Here is a 15,000-nt window from a genome sequence, read left to right as displayed (position 1 = left end):
CCCCCGAGCACGTTGTCCGAATATCACTCCAATAAGGACAACGAGTTCCGCTCGGCATCGTTTTGATTCGATCTCTCAACAACAACTCCCGGTCGACTTGGTCGACTTGGACCCACGATGTCTCCCCCCGAGCATGTCGAGCCAACTGCACCACTATTGTATTGGACAACATGTTCCCCTCGGGCATCGATGGGTTAATCATGCACCACTATTATAAAACCCTTTGACGTTTTCCCCCAAGCACGTTGATCCAGTATTACGACGGATACGGTCAACGAATTCTTGGACATCAAAGAGGTTTTCGATTGAATTTCCCCATGTTTCACAACGTACTCTTAGCGGTATCCTACGATACGTCTCACTCTATTTGTGTGTGTGCGCGTTTACGTGCGTGCGATTTATGCGGTTCACCCCTTTACTTTCAGCGCCCTGCGGTCCCAACAAAGGTCCCGAGCACGCCATTATGCACAGTGTGGAAGCGTGTTTCCCCCACGACACTAGACGGGCTGCTCGCCATAGTGTTCTATTGTGGCACGCTCCACCCTGAAGTTTGGTTTGTTGTATATCAAGGAATTGATAGGCACTCAAGAATGTGTGCATCGGCCGGGTTTAATCGTCCGACGCGCAATATGCGTTCAACTTATCGGTGTTCATGTGTCCTGCAGTTCACATTGTGACGCGCATTTAGCTGCGGTCTTCATCGATCCATGAGCCGAGTGATCCCCTGCCTAGGGTTTTATAGTAAGGTTCCCAATGTAACACAATCCCGGTGGTACGTCCAAAGACTAACTTTCTGACTAAGTTGTCTTTATTACCCAATAGTCCCAGGCCTTGTGACTTGTGGCTCATGTCTACGCCCATGGCCACCATTCGCTAAGATAGTTTTGAAGTCACTTTGAAGGCCCAGGAACAACTCTCTTAGCACATCGGTTAACCTGGCGCCGCAGTCAACTCATGTGCTTGGATCGGATCGAGCTATTGAGTATTGGGCCTGCATACTCGCTCATCCGTATCCTTTGCGTACCGCCCCATGGCCCTTGTATGTCTGCACCACAGTTCCTGTTCGTTCCGTGCCTATGGCCGGATACGTATTGCACATCGGTTAACCTGACGCCGCAGTCAACTCATGTGCTTGGATCGGATCGAGCTATTGAGTATTGGGCCTGCATACTCGCTCATCCGTATCCTTTGCGTACCGCCCCATGGCCCTTGTATGTCTGCACCACAGTTCCTGTTCGTTCCGTGCCTATGGCCGGATACGTATTGCACATCGGTATACCTGTCGCTACTCAGGCAACTCGTGTGCGTGGATTGGATCGAGAACATGGTGTGTGCCCCATGTTATAATTGATAGTCCATATCCACTTTATAGGTTAAAGTCATAAGTTGTGATTGCACAACCATTCTTCATAAGAGTTTAATCACTCTTCAACTAACTTTCGTTCTGGTGTCTTGGTATCAAATCGCGTAAGACACAAGATTCTACTGGCCAAATAGAATCTAGCACATTGGTTAACCTGGCGCCGCAGTCAACTCATGTGCTTGGATCGGATCGAGCTATTGAGTATTGGGCCTGCATACTCGCTCATCCGTATCCTTTGCGTACCGCCCCATGGCCCCGTCCTTAGAGTTAATGACTAGTAGGCTTAACTCTTTGTATGTCTGCACCACAGTTCCCGTTCGTTCCGTGCCGTGGCCGGATACGTATTGCACATCGGTATACCTGTCGCTACTCAGGCAACTCGTGTGCGTGGATTGGATCGAGCTCATGGGGTGTGTAGAGATTCCATGTTATAATTGCAAGTCCATATCCACTTTATAGGTTAAAGTCATAAGTTGTGATTGCACAACCATACTTCATAAGAGTTTAATAACTCTTCAACTAACTTTCGTTCTGGTGTCTTGGTATCAAATCGCATAAGACACAAGATTCTACTGGCCAAATAGAATCTAGCACATTGGTTAACCTGGCGCCGCAGTCAACTCATGTGCTTGGATCGGATCGAGCTATTGAGTATTGGGCCTGCATACTCGCTCATCCGTATCCTTTGCGTACCGCCCCATGGCCCCGTCCTTAGAGTTAATGACTAATAGGCTTAACTCTTTGTATGTCTGCACCACAGTTCCCGTTCGTTCCGTGCCGTGGCCGGATACGTATTGCACAACAGTAGATACCATCACCTGACGTATCTAACACACCACTATTGTAACTCGTCGTCGAAGGACCTTTCAAGTGCCTGATGGCCAGGGGAGCTCTTACACGGCACGGAGACACAGTGATGCTCGCCCATCACAGTGTACAACGATCGAGTTTGCTTAAGTGTCTGGGTACCTACACACCAGACACAATGCAATGGCCACGGATCCACACAAGGCACATCACATGCAGAAAGCTTCACCAGATTATGACACATACCACACTCTTGTAACTCGTCGTCGAAGGGGCGTTCAAAGTGCCTTACGGCTAGGGGAGATCTAGCACGGCACGGAGACACAGTGATGGTTGCCCATCAAAGTGTACAACGATCGAGTTTGCTTTCCGCGCAAGCGTTCTAAGTGTCTGGGTACCTACACACCAGACACAATGCAATGGCCACGGATCCACACAAGGCACATCACATGCAGAAAGCTTCACCAGATTCTGACACATACCACACTCTTGTAACTCGTCGTCGAAGGGGCGTTCAAAGTGCCTTACGGCTAGGGGGGATCTAGCACGGCACGGAGACACAGTGATGGTCACCCATCAAAGTGTACAACGATCGAGTTTGCTTTCCGCGCAAGCGTTCTAAGTGTCTGGGTATCTAAGCACCAGACACAATGCAATGGCCACGGATCCACACAAGGCACATCACATGCAGAAAGCTTCACCAGATTCTGACACATACCACACACATGCAACTCGTCGTCGAAGGGGCGTTCAAGTGCCTTACGGCTAGGGGAGATCTAGCTCGGCACGGAGACACAGTGATGGTCACCCATCAAAGTGTACAACGAACGAGTTGGCTTTCAACAAATTCTGACACATAGCAAGCGAGCGACCGAGCTACACCGAAGGCAGCCCATGGTTGGTCACTCGCGGACGATCATCAGTAATGATCCTTCCGCAGGTTCACCTACGGAAACCTTGTTACGACTTTTACTTCCTCTAAATCATCAAGTTCGGTCAACTTCAGCCATGCCAGCTGCAGCTCACGAAGGAACCGCGGAAGGTAAGCCTCCAGAAACCTCACTAAATAATCCATCGGTAGTAGCGACGGGCGGTGTGTACAAAGGGCAGGGACGTAATCAGCACTAGCTAATGACTAGTGCTTACTAGAAATTCCAGGTTCATGGGGACCGTTGCAGTCCCCAATCCCGACTAGATGGGCATTTTAGTGATTTCCCGTTCCTCTCGGAATGGGGGCGCCTATTGGCGAGAACACGCTGCGACCCACATTGTAGCACGCGTGCAGCCCAGAACATCTAAGGGCATCACGGACCTGTTATCGCTCATTCTCAGCTTGCTAAACACAAGTTGTCCCGCTAAGCAGGGCAAACGTAGCCGACGACCGCCCGTGAAGGCGCCGCCCGGCTGTAACGTCAGGTGCGCCCGGAGGCGCACTGCTGACAGCGTTCTAGTTAGCATGTTTGAGTCACGTTCGTTATCGGAATTAACCAGACAAATCATTCCACGAACTAAGAACGGCCATGCACCACTACCCTTAAATTTGAGAAAGAGCTATCAATCTGTCTTACCTCGATAAGTTTGGACCTGGTAAATTTTCCCGTGTTGAGTCAAATTAAGCCGCAAGCTCCACTTCTTGTGGTGCCCTTCCGTCAATTCCTTTAAGTTTCAACTTTGCAACCATACTTCCCCCGGAACCCGATTTTGGTTTCCCGGAAGCGACTGAGAGCACCGAATAGGGGTAGCGTCTCCCAATTGCTAATTGGCATCGTTTACGGTTAGAACTAGGGCGGTATCTAATCGCCTTCGATCCTCTAACTTTCGTTCTTGATTAAAGAAAGCATCCATGGCAAACGCTTTCGCTTCAGTTGGTCCTACGACGGTCTACGAATTTCACCTCTCGCGCCGTAATACCAATGCCCCCAACTACTTCTGTTAATCATTACCTCTAGGTTTCTGACAAACCAACGAAATCGTATAAACCGAGGTCATATTCCATTATTCCATGCAAGATTATTCTCGGCCAACGCCAACCCCACGGGGGGGCCGGACGCTTTGTCTTAGCCTGCTTTGAGCACTCTAATTTGTTCAAGGTAAATGTGAGTATCTTGAGCACCATGAGGAGCCCGTGCCGGAGTTAACCGGTAGCACGGTACTCGTTCACAGAGTAACGCCCAAGTACACCATTGTGAGTCGCAGCCGTGAGCGCGCGCACGAACGGCCCCGGCGTGTAACCGGGCGCCCGTGGCGGTCACGTGTCTGGACGGGCAATCAACTTCGAACGTTTTAACCGCAACAACTTTAATATACGCTAGTGGAGCTGGAATTACCGCGGCTGCTGGCACCAGACTTGCCCTCCACTTGATCCTTGTTGAAGGATTTATACTCAACTCATTCCAATTATGGACCATCGTTAGAGAGGTCCATATTGTTATTTCTCGTCACTACCTCCCCGTACTGGGATTGGGTAATTTACGCGCCTGCTGCCTTCCTTGGATGTGGTAGCCATTTCTCAGGCTCCCTCTCCGGAATCGAACCCTGATTCCCCGTTACCCGTCGCAACCATGGTAGTCCTCTACACTACCATCAATAGTTGATAGGGCAGACATTTGAAAGATCTGTCGTCAGTCGACAAGCGACCATACGATCTGCGTCCTTATCCAGACTTCAACTCAAGCCGCCCGGAGGCGATTGGTTTAACTAATAAGTGCACCAGTTCAGCTACCCGCGAGGGCAACAGTCCCGGCATGTTGCATGTATTAGCTCTGGATTTTCCACAGTTATCCAAGTAACTAGTGGTAGGATGATCTTGTGAATTATAGCTGTTATACTGAGCCTTATGCGGTTTCACATTCATTTATGTTTGTACTTAGACATGCATGGCTTAACCTTTGAGACAAGCGTATATTACTGGTAGGATCAACCAGAATTCGTTCCACTACAGACACACACTCGCTTAGTGGGAAATAAATTTCCACACAACTCTCTCTCTCTAGAACCATATGGAATGGCTCTTTGGTGTTGGGTAAGGCACCAATTTGTTGGGGTGTAACGGTCACCACCAACTTTAAGTTTGTTAGGGCACAACGGAAACCACTAACTAAACTTTAGGAAACTATATTTCCTCACACATTATCTCTCACCATATTAGCACTAGGTGCTATCCACGATTGTACAACGTTTCAACTCTTGAATCGACCGTAGGGCCGCGGAATTGCTTCCGGGCCCCTATTCTCGCTATTAATTGTTCATCTCTTTCAATATATCGAGTTCGTTCCATTGGGTAGTTCGCATGGCGAACGTTTTGATGCAGCCCCCTGGGGGACCACGGCACTTTACACCGGGTATGGTGTATGCGCAACCTACAGATAACAATAAACCCCTTATGCGTGTGTAAACCGATGTTGGGCTGCTCAACATCTTTCATGGTTACATCACTTGCACCAGAACCCACGGTGCCGATTTGGTAATATGTTGTACATTTACTCTCAAGATGTACGCTTCGGCCCCTTATTCAGGGGCTCAAGCTATTACCAGCAAGAACAATCCTCATCCAGACTTGAACTCGAAACACCCGGAGGCGAACGGTTTAACTAATAAGTGCACCAGTCTTGAATCCATGCGTCGGTGGAAACAATGCCGGCGTGTTGCATGTATTAGCTCTGAACTTAGCGAGTGATTGCCTTGCAGCTGTCATACTGAGCGTAGAGCGTGATTATCGCTCACTTGAACCATGTTGAATGGCTCTTTGGTGTAGGGTAAGGCACCAATTTGTTGGGGCACAACGAAACCACCAACTTAAGACTTGCTTATAGGCATTTCAACGTTTTCAACTCTTAAATCGACCGTGTTTCATTATCATCTCTTCTTCTTATTAAATGCATCGAGTTCGTTCCATTGGGTAGTTCGCGTGGCGAACGGTTTGATGCAGCCCCCCGGGGGGGACCACGGCACTTTACACCGGGCATGGTGTATGCGCAACCTACAGATCACCAATATATTTGTGATCGATAATGCACACTTCTTACACGACTGACCAGTCGACAGCGCTGCCTTCCTATTATGCGTGTGTAAACCGATGTTGGGCTGCTCAACATCTTTCACGGTTACATCACTTGCACCCGAACCCATGGTGCCGATTTGGTAATATGTTGTACATGGTCTCAAGATGTACGCTTCGACCCCTTATTCAGGGGCTCAAGCTATTACCAGCAAGATCAATCCTCATCCAGACTTGAACTCGAAACACCCGGAGGCGAACGGTTTAACTAATAAGTGCACCAGTCTTGAATCCATGCGTCGGTGGAAACAATGCCGGCATGTTGCATGTATTAGCTCTGAACATAGCGAGTGATTGCCTTGCAGCTGTCGAACTGAGCGTAGAATGTGATTATCGCTCACTTGAAAGGGTCAAGCCCTTTCGAGTCGTCCGGTTTTTACGCCAGACGACTCGGTTCACCATCTTTCGGGATACAAGTTGACTAAGTGGTACCACTACACTTATCAACTTTCGATTTGGTAATCCTCATCCAGCTTCCCTTCTGGAGGTCCCGAGGATTACCAATTGGGCTGTCATACTGAGCTCATATATTGGAGATCGATAATGCACACTTCTTACACGACTGACCAGTCGACAGCGCTGCCTTCCTATTATGCGTGTGTAAACCGATGTTGGGCTGCTCAACATCTTTCACGGTTACATCACTTGCACCCGAACCCATGGTGCCGATTTGGTAATATGTTGTACATGGTCTCAAGATGTACGCTTCGACCCCTTATTCAGGGGCTCAAGCTATTACCAGCAAGAACAATCCTCATCCAGACTTGAACTCGAAACACCCGGAGGCGAACGGTTTAACTAATAAGTGCACCAGTCTTGAATCCATGCGTCGGTGGAAACAATGCCGGCATGTTGCATGTATTAGCTCTGAACATAGCGAGTGATTGCCTTGTAGCTGTCGAACTGAGCGTAGAATGTGATTATCGCTCACTTGAACCATGTTGAATGGCTCTTTGGTGTAGGGTAAGGCACCAATTTGTTGGGGCACAACGAAACCACCAACTTAAGACTTGCTTATAGGCATTTCAACGTTTTCAACTCTTAAATCGACCGTGTTTCATTATCATCTCTTCTTCTTATTAAATGCATCGAGTTCGTTCCATTGGGTAGTTCGCGTGGCGAACGGTTTGATGCAGCCCCCCGGGGGGGACCACGGCACTTTACACCGGGCATGGTGTATGCGCAACCTACAGATCACCAATATATTTGTGATCGATAATGCACACTTCTTACACGACTGACCAGTCGACAGCGCTGCCTTCCTATTATGCGTGTGTAAACCGATGTTGGGCTGCTCAACATCTTTCACGGTTACATCACTTGCACCCGAACCCATGGTGCCGATTTGGTAATATGTTGTACATTAACTCTCAAAATGTACGCTTCGACCCCTTATTCAGGGGCTCAAGCTATTACCAGCAAGAACAATCCTCATCCAGACTTGAACTCGAGTCACCCGGAGGCGAACGGTTTAACTAATAAGTGCACCAGTCTTGAATCCATGCGTCGGTGGAAACAATGCCGGCATGTTGCATGTATTAGCTCTGAACATAGCGAGTGATTGCCTTGCAGCTGTCGAACTGAGCGTAGAATGTGATTATCGCTCACTTGAAAGGGTCAAGCCCTTTCGAGTCGTCCGGTTTTTACGCCAGACGACTCGGTTCACCATCTTTCGGGAAGGGACCGTCTCGGTCGCAAGCTGCTCCGGTCCCCAAACAACCTGCGACAAATGATAGGAAATGCCGACATCAATACGTGTTCAGTTTGGTTTATCGCTCATAGGTCTTTTTGACCATCGATCCCTGATTATAACTCTCAATTAAACAGTCAGGAGAGTAAGGCATGCCCATCGATATCTCATCGACAGGCGATACCGCAAGAACGGCCAACGACACATCAGGTGATCGATTATTGCTACGACTTTTGCTTAATCGTTTCCACTCCTTGGAGAAAGAAACCCCCGGGGACCGTCTCGGTCGCAAGCTGCTCCGGTCCCTAAACAACCTGCGACAAATGATAGGAAATGCCGACATCAATACGTGTTCAGTTTGGTTTATCGCTCATTGGTCTGTTTGACCATCGATCCCTGATTAAACTCTCAGTAATCCAGTCGGGAGAGTAAGGCATGCCCATCGATATCTCATCGACAGGCGATACCGCTTGAACGGCCAACGACACATCAGAGGATCGTATCTTGCTACAACTTTTGCTTAATCGTTTCTTCTCCTTGGAGAAAGAAACCCCCGGGGACCGTCTCGGCCGCAAGCTGCTCCGGTCCCTAAACAACCTGCGGCATCAAATGATAGGAAAAGCCGACATCAATACGTGTTCAGTTTGGTTTATCGCTCATTGGTCTGTTTGACCATCGATCCCTGATTAATACTCTCAATTAGAAGGTCGGTAGAGTAAGGCATGCCCATCGATATCTCATCGACAGGCGATACCGCATGAACGGCCAACGACACATCAGAGGATCGTATCTTGCTACAACTCTTGCTTAATAGTTTCCACTCCTTGGAGAAAGAAACCCCCGGGGACCGTCTCGGCCGCAAGTTGCTCCGGTCCCTAAACAACCTGCGGCATCAAATGATAGGAAAAGCCGACATCAATACGTGTTCAGTTTGGTTTATCGCTCATAGGTCTGTTTGACCATCGATCCTAGAATTCAACTTTCGAGTAAGGCATGCCCGTCGATATCTCATCGATAGGCGATACCGGTAGAACGGCCAACGACACACATCTAGGATCGCATTTACTCTTCCTTGGATGGATAACCAATACCCTAGGACCGTTTCATCGCGAGCTGCTCCGGTCCTCAAACAACTCGCGAACCACCGATAGGATGATATTAGGAATGGCCGACTTTCATCCTTTAACTCTCAGTTCTGCTTACCAAAACATAGGTACTTGGACCTTAAAGACCACTATATGTTCCCCGATCGGGGGCAATCGGAACGTCTATCCATCATCAACATCGTTTCACTCATTCCGAACCACCAAATTGGACAGACAGTACCATATTCACCAACCGATTGCTTCAACTTCGCAAACTGTATGGTAAGTTCTACTAATTTCACATCTTACCATCGACTAATAGTGCATAAATCCACTTGGAAATCACTTTTCCTTGGTCCTCGGACCTTCTACGACAACGTCCAACAAATATCCGAAGTCGTTTCCCAACTTAGACCAAGCATTTCGTATCTTTACTTCTAATCGATTTTTTCTCGCATAATTGACGATCAAAATCTAAAAACCACATTTTGAGCCAGAAGCAGTCGTCCGATCGTCCTGGGGGTAGTCTCAATCGATTTAGAAGGGTCCAATTCATAAAGATACATACTCAGTCAAAATCATGCTTCTGGCTCACCTACCCCCTATATAGTAAACGAAAGCGTACAGGCGTGGAAAACGTGCCATTTTTCTCCATCACGGACTTTTTTTTCCTCGTTGCACCGACTCTAGTAAAAAAGTGAAATTTTTTACTAGTTACCAACTTTTGCAAATTATCATCGGATATCACTTTTTATGGTCTATAGTAAGTTCTTATCACGTTTTAGTAGTTTTTGAAAAAAAAATTTTTTTGAACTTTTCAAAATTTTTCAAAACAAAGTTTTTGTAGGCGGTTTTGTGTATGGAGGGTTACTAGTCTCGGGGTCACTGTTTGACCGAAAAACCACTATATATCATTCGAAAGGTAATTTCAAGGGCTACAAAAAATTGTTCTACGGCACCCCCCTCCGACGTCTAGTATTCGAGTTATTGGCCAAAAACCATCACTTGAGCGATTTTTCGTTCAGGGTACCCGACTCTAGTAAAAAAGTGAAATTTTTCTCGATTGACCAAGTGTTGCAAATGACCATCGGATTTCACTTTTTATGGTCTATAGTGAGTTCTGATCACGATTTGGTACTTTTTGAAAAAATTTTTTTGACGCACTTTTCAAAATTTTGCAAAACCAAAACTTTTTAGGCGGTTTTGTGTATGGAGGGTTACTAGTCTCGGGGTCACTGTTTGACCAAAAAACCACTATATATCATTCGAAAGGTAATTTCAAGGGCTACAAAAAATTGTTCTACGGCACCCCCCTCCGACGTCTAGTATTCGAGTTATTGGCCAAAAACCGCAACTATAGCGGTTTTTCGTCCAGGGTACCCGACTCTAGTAAAATGATGCGATTTTTACTAGTCTAGGGAACTTTTTGGCCAAAAATCAAGTATATGTCATTCGATAGATAATTTCAAGGGCTACCAAAAATTGTTCCACGACACCCCCCTCCGACGTCTAGTATTAGAGTTATTAGCCAAAAACCGCAACTATAGCGGTTTTTCGTCCAGGGTACCCGACTCTAGTAAAATGATGCGATTTTTACTAGTCTAGGGAACTTTTTGGCCAAAAATCAAGTATATGTCATTCGATAGATAATTTCAAGGGCTACCAAAAATTGTTCCACGACACCCCCCTGCGACGTCTAGTATTCGAGTTATTAGCCAAAAACCGCAATTATAGCGGTTTTTCGTCCAGGGTACCCGACTCTAGTAAAATGATGCGATTTTTACTAGTCTAGGGAACTTTTTGGCCAAAAATCAAGTATATGTCATTCGATAGATAATTTCAAGGGCTACCAAAAATTGTTCCATGACACCCCCCTGCGACGTCTAGTATTCGAGTTATGGGCCAAAAACCATTCATACTTGAGCATTTTGCTCATTTTGCCTGTACGGGTACCGGGGACTAGTAAAATCAGGCCAATTTTACTAGAGTAGGGGTCCTTTTTGGTCAAAAAAACAACTTTTGCTCGTTCGATAGGGAATCGATAGGGCAACAAAAAATCGTTCTACGACCCCCCCTTCCGATGTCTAGTATTCGAGTTATGGGCCAAAAACAGTTTATAGCTAATTTTTCACTCGATTTTTCACCAAGTATCGCACATTACTCCGGTTCTATACATTGGATCGTCAATCTTTAAGATTTTATGGGTAGTTCCAACTGTTTGCTACATTTCATCCATACATCACCAACCGATTCAATGTCTGTGCTAGAAGTTATTAGAGGAATAAAAAAATTTACCCTTGGCTTTGGACCGTACAATTTTACCCATTTTTGGCCCATATTTGCCCCATAGCTCCGCCGGTATCCAAGATATGGCCACACTTTCTTCTGGCCATGGGTAGATGGCACTTGTGGCTAGATTTCTTCCATGCACCACTAATCGCTACCATGTCTGTGGCCGGAGCTATTCGACGAACAACCATCGCATTTACCTAGGTACTTTTTCAGATTTTTGGTCCAACTTGCACCATTTTTGGCCCATATTTGCCCCATAGCTCCGCCGGTATCCAAGATATGGCCACACTTTCTTCTGGCCATGGGTAGATGGCACTTGTGGCTAGATTTCTTCCATGCACCACTAATCGCTACCATGTCTGTGGCCGGAGCTATTCGACGAACAACCATCGCATTTAACTAGGTACTTTTTCAGATTTTTGGTCCAACTTGCACCATTTTTGGCCCATATTTGCCCCATAGCTCCGCCGGTATCCAAGATATGGCCACACTTTCTTCTGGCCATGGGTAGATGGCACTTGTGGCTAGATTTCTTCCATGCACCACTAATCGCTACCATGTCTGTGGCCGGAGCTATTCGACGAACAACCATCGCATTTACCTAGGTACTTTTTCGGATTTTTGGTCCAACTTGCACCATTTTTGGCCCGTATTTGCCCCATAGCTCCGCCGGTATCCAAGATATGGCCACACTTTCTTCTGGCCATGGGTAGATGGCACTTGTGGCTAGATTTCTTCCATGCACCACTAATCGCTACCATGTCTGTGGCCGGAGCTATTCACGAAAGCGCCTCGCGCACTTGGTCGGATTTTTGGTCCACCTGGCACCATTGTTGGCCCGTATTTGCCCCATAGCTCCGCCGGTATCCAAGATATGGCCACACTTTGTTCTGGCCATGGGTAGATGGCACTTGTGGCTAGATTTCTTCCATGCACCACTAATCGCTACCATGTCTGTGGCCGGAGCTATTCGACGAACAACCATCGCATTAACCAGGTACTTTTTCGGGTTTTGGTCCACCTGGCACCATTTTGGGCCCGTATTTGCCCCATAGCTCCGCCGGTATCCAAGATATGGCCACACTTTCTTCTGGCCATGGGTAGATGGCACTTGTGGCTAGATTTCTTCCATGCACCACTAATCGCTACCATGTCTGTGGCCGGAGCTATTCGACGAACAACCATCGCATTACCCCGGTACTTTTTCGGGTTTTTGGTCCACCTGGCACCATTTTTGGCCCATATTTGTCCCATAGCTCCGCCGGTATCCAAGATAGCGCCACACTTTCTTCTGGCCATGGGTAGATGGCACTTGTGGCTAGATTTCTTCCATGCACCACTAATCGCTACCATGTCTGTGGCCGGAGCTATTCGACGAACAACCATCGCATTCACCTTCTCGTTGCACTTCTTCGGGAATTTGGTGCAACCAAGTTTTCACTATAACTTGGTCATTTTCCGTCCATCGGACATGCGGTTTTGGGTGTCGATACTTGACACCGCGCGCTACAATATGTTCCTCCACGACCATGTGGTCCGATGCTTCCAACAGGAGCTATTCGAGGAGTACCGATTTTTCACCATTAAAAATGCTCAATTTTGCACCAACTTTTTCCTATAACTCAGGCTGTATCGATCGGATCTTCAATCTTGAAAAAGTTTTGGATAGGTGGCACCAAATGCTACATTTCGTTCTTCCACGTCAACTTTGTCCGATGTCTAGCAAAAAAGTTATTCGCGAACCAAGTCCAGAACCCATGCAATGGCTGCCCTCATTGCATACATCACGGCGGTTAACTCTCGTTACTCTATACCGTGGACTTGGTACTTTTTCAGGCATTCGTTGCTACTTCTCGGTTCATGATATTCGTTTACGGTCTTCACTAGGGCATTTGGTGCTCCTTATCGGTTCATGATATTCGTTTACGGTCTTCACTAGGGCATTTGGTGCTCCTTATCGGTTCATGATATTCGTTTACGGTCTTCACTAGGGCATTTGGTGCTCCTTATCGGTTCATGATATTCGTTTACGGTCTTCACTAGGGCATTTGGTGCTCCTTATCGGTTCATGATATTCGTTTACGGTCTTCACTAGGGCATTTGGTACTGGGCTTCCCACTTTCTACTGATCGATCCATACTCACTTGCGTGCACCTAGCCTAGGAAGGTTTCCTATGGCTTCCCATCTTTCTACTGATCGATCCATACTCACTTGCGTGCACCTAGCCTAGGAAGGTTTCCTATGGCTTCCCATCTTTCTACTGATCGATCCATACTCACTTGCGTGCACCTAGCCTAGGAAGGTTTCCTATGGCTTCCCATCTTTCTACTGATCGATCCATACTCACTTGCGTGCACCTAGCCTAGGAAGGTTTCCTTGGGCTTCCCATCTTTCTACTGATCGATCCATACTCACTTGCGTGCACCTAGCCTAGGAAGGTTTCCTATGGCTTCCCATCTTTCTACTGATCGATCCATACTCACTTGCGTGCACCTAGCCTAGGAAGGTTTCCTATGGCTTCCCATCTTTCTACTGATCGATCCATACTCACTTGCGTGCACCTAGCCTAGGAAGGTTTCCTTGGGCTTCCCATCTTTCTACTGATCGATCCATACTCACTTGCGTGCACCTAGCCTAGGAAGGTTTCCTTGGGCTTCCCATCTTTCTACTGATCGATCCATACTCACTTGCGTGCACCTAGCCTAGGAAGGTTTCCTATGGCTTCCCATCTTTCTACTGATCGATCCATACTCACTTGCGTGCACCTAGCCTAGGAAGGTTTCCTATGGCTTCCCATCTTTCTACTGATCGATCCATACTCACTTGCGTGCACCTAGCCTAGGAAGGTTTCCTATGGCTTCCCATCTTTCTACTGATCGATCCATACTCACTTGCGTGCACCTAGCCTAGGAAGGTTTCCTATGGCTTCCCATCTTTCTACTGATCGATCCATACTCACTTGCGTGCACCTAGCCTAGGAAGGTTTCCCTTTGGTACCGACTTCCATCTACGCACTCGATATAACCTAGGTACTTGGTACCGATGATGGTTAACACTCAAGCATTTCTTGCATCCTGCGTGCAAGGTACCAATTTTCACTTCTTAGGTACGTTTATGGGCCCGCATTTATCCAATATCGCTCCGATGGCCTTTCGCATTATTTCATCCGATAGCCCTTGCCAAAAGCTACCAAAAGTTCCTCCACGGCCATGTGCTCCGACGCTTAGTTTAGGAAATATTCGAAAAAGTTCAAAATAGGAAGCATTTTCTTATTGGAAAATCACCTTAAATCGATGGCCATTTTTTGGTCAAAAACTTTAACGTCTTCCCGACTTTGCGGGAATTGCGAATTTTAGGCACCCAGAGAAAATCTTTTACTTTAAGGGGGCGGCCGCGAAGTTGCCCAAAGTCTCGGACACAAAAATTCTCAAGTTCCCCACTCTAGTAAATCGCCCTATGAGTATCTCCTGGCCCGCGAGCTCTGCGAGCGGGCCAGCTTCGGCGATTTTTGCCTTTTCGCCTAGGCGGTTCTTCTACGAAATTGGTCCACAGCTTTTGCTCAGAAAGCTAGCATTTGTTGCAACAGTTAGGTACTTGGTACCACATTTTGGTATCCATTTGGGCATTTGTGGCAACTACTCGGTACTTTGGCCCACATTTCGCTCTACTCGGGCTTCTATGGTGGTACTTGTCGGTACTTCTGGC

General features: G+C 47.2%; 1 non-coding gene across 1 annotated transcript; it reads right to left on the bottom strand.

Annotated features, from left to right (window-relative positions):
* Positions 1–578: 578 nt before the first annotated feature.
* On the bottom strand, positions 579–736 carry LOC125773414 (5.8S ribosomal RNA). Its single transcript, XR_007420086.1, has one exon. It is a non-coding gene; the product is annotated as a 5.8S ribosomal RNA (ribosomal RNA).
* Between the last annotated feature and the right edge of the window lie 14,264 nt (positions 737–15,000).

The sequence above is a fragment of the Anopheles funestus genome (genome assembly GCF_943734845.2).
Source record: "Anopheles funestus chromosome X unlocalized genomic scaffold, idAnoFuneDA-416_04 X_unloc_33, whole genome shotgun sequence".
Classification (NCBI taxonomy): domain Eukaryota; kingdom Metazoa; phylum Arthropoda; class Insecta; order Diptera; family Culicidae; genus Anopheles; species Anopheles funestus.
Note: the sequence above shows the minus strand (reverse complement) of the source record. Positions and strands in the feature narration are given on the sequence as shown.